This window comes from Quercus suber, unplaced genomic scaffold (assembly GCF_002906115.3).
Source record: "Quercus suber isolate HL8 unplaced genomic scaffold, Cork oak 2.0 scaffold_87, whole genome shotgun sequence".
Classification (NCBI taxonomy): Eukaryota; Viridiplantae; Streptophyta; class Magnoliopsida; order Fagales; family Fagaceae; genus Quercus; species Quercus suber.
Window position 1 is genome coordinate 663,087 of NW_027069552.1, and position 2,732 is coordinate 665,818.

A 2,732-nucleotide genomic window follows, 5' to 3' on the forward strand; every position below is an offset into this window, starting at 1 on the left:
TAACCCTTAGTGGGCTAAAAGACATGAAAATCCAAGAGAACTATCCTGTGAGTCAAAATCACCAAGAAGATTTCCCCGTAAGTTAAAAAATTACCAAGAAAACTCCCTTGTGAGTCAAAATTACCAAAATAACCCCCATGCATGTTTGGAAAGCCCTTCGAGTGAGTTTTCCCCCAAGATCACGACCACCACTATACTTGTGCACATATCCTTCGAGAATTGAATATGAAGGCTATGGGCACAACGTGTGATCACTTTTGGTGGAGTATGCCTCGACCGAATGGATAGAGGCGGAGAAACAAGGAATCGCCACCTAGTTTTATGGTCTAGGAACCATGAATATAGTGCCCTTACATGGAAGGACTAGTTTTACTACTAGAGTATGGGTTCAGAGTTTAGATACGATCTTGGGAAGTTGTTAGGCACCCAAAACCGCCCGACCTATAGGTCAGTTTCCACTCATTGTGTCCTACGTCTTAATCCTATTAAAGGCAAATTCAACATTGCATCTTAACACACACACACACACACACATGTTAGCATACATCTAAGTATACAACATGGTATTTCATTCCAAAACCTAACATACATTTATCATGGCAATCAACCAACCTTAGCACACATCTATCATACATGCCATCTCACATTATCTCATCCAAGGTAGCAAAATGAATCATGGCTAAAAAGTAGGCATGGTATCATAGTATCAATCATCAAATATGACCTAATCATGTAAGCCTAGCATCCATACAACAAACAACAAGTTCATCACAAAATGCATGTTTCATATAAATGCATGGCTTACTTTACTTACCTTACTGCATCACAACACCTATGGCATCAATGCATGATTATATGAATGCATGTTTATGGCATTAAAGCATGAAATGAAAAGAAACCCTAATCTAATATGTTAAAGGAAAAACAAACAAATAAACAAAGGAGCAGAGGTTCAAAGACATACAAGAAGATAAAAATAGAGGCATATTATGTAAAAGGAACAGAGAAACAGAAGCAAAAATACTCAGATTAGGGTTTCTGGGCATGAGTATACGTGTGTATACATAGGCCTGCATATGTAGGTCAATTGTATGTGTATGCATACTTCAAGCCTGCGTATGCATGTAAAAACATGCGTATGTAGAAACGCTCTAAATGCTAATCTAGAAACATAGAAACGTAGAAAAAAAAAGGGCAAAACTTAAATCTAACAACCTACATGCATGAGATTATAAAACAAAGAAAACCTAGGCTAAGCAAACATGTTATAATATAAAGAAACAAAGGAAGCAAGGAAAACAAAAGGATTAAAGCAAGAAAAGTAAAGAAATGAAAATGAAAAGCTTACAACTCAATACCTCAAACAAGAAGCTTTTCAAGCTTGATTTTGACCGTTCCCCTCAATCAATCTATTAACAATCAAATATAAAAATGATTAGTAATCTTAAACTCGAAATATCAAGACCAGTAAAGGACTCAATCAAATAAAATTTACTTGAGGATGTTTTGTGAAAAACTCCCTCTTTGAATCACTATTTCTAGTGAATCTTAGATTTTCCTTTAGGATTTCTGTATGTTTTGAAAATGTGTCATGTATAGATTTATATAGTGAGAAAATAGGGGTTTGGAACGGCTCCTAGAAGATGTGGAATTCATTCCAAACCTCAACATTTATGCAGAAAAATTGCCTATCATAGGTTTCTGAAACCCTAGTTGCGTGCACTTGTCTGTGCCTGCGTTCGCATAAATCAGACTGCGTACACAGGTTCTAGCCTGTGTATGTAGGCCTAGGGTTTTCTTGGCCTTTTATTTTCCAAAAATAGATTTGTTTGCTCATAAAAAACTATATTTTCTATTTTAACACCTCTCAAGTCAATTTGTTATCTGATTGGGCCCTAAACCAACCATGGGCCTTAGAATTTCAGCATTATTGGGGAAAGGGGGCCTGATCGTAAGGGGGTACAAAATGAAGTGTCTATAGATGCCCATCTTTTGATTCATGAGTTTCACTAATGGAATCAAAAGAATAAGAGACAAAACATTTTGTTTCGACGTACGGCTTTAGCCCAACCCACGCACATGACACATAACACGCATACATGGGCGAGTTCCTACATTCGTGCATCGGCATTGGAGCCAATTATCTACTTGTTACTGGAGAGGTCTACTAATGCCATTCTAGTGTAGACTTTGGCTGAGAGGTGGTGGGACACTACCCACACCTTCCACATTGCTGACAAGGAGATGACTGTAACTCCCCATGACTTCCATCGCATGATCGATCTTAGGTACGATGGGGCCTTCATAAACTTGAAGGGTGAGTTAGGCATGTAGCTGGGCATAGACTTGCTTAGGAGGTGGTACTCATTGGATAACATCCACTACTTTGACATTGAGTCGGACTATAGGCCTTTCCCACAATTGACGGCCGATGACTATGCCAAGATGGCTAGGGCCTTCTTATTGTACCTCCTAGAGGCATATCTTTTCACCAACAGAGTGTAGGTGATGTCCTTGAGGTGGTTGGCCCTTTTTTGTGACTTTGAAAGGGCTCGAGATGCCAACTAGGGGCAGGCGTGTCTTGCCTATTTGTACTCCTCCCTGGCCACACTCAGCCGGGGACTTTAGGCCAACTAGTGAGGCCTTGGAAGCTCCTTGAGGTTAGTTTATTTTCCCTTTCTTTCGTAGCTCTTGTACTTCTAAACTGTGCATCATGCTCTTACAAACTGTAT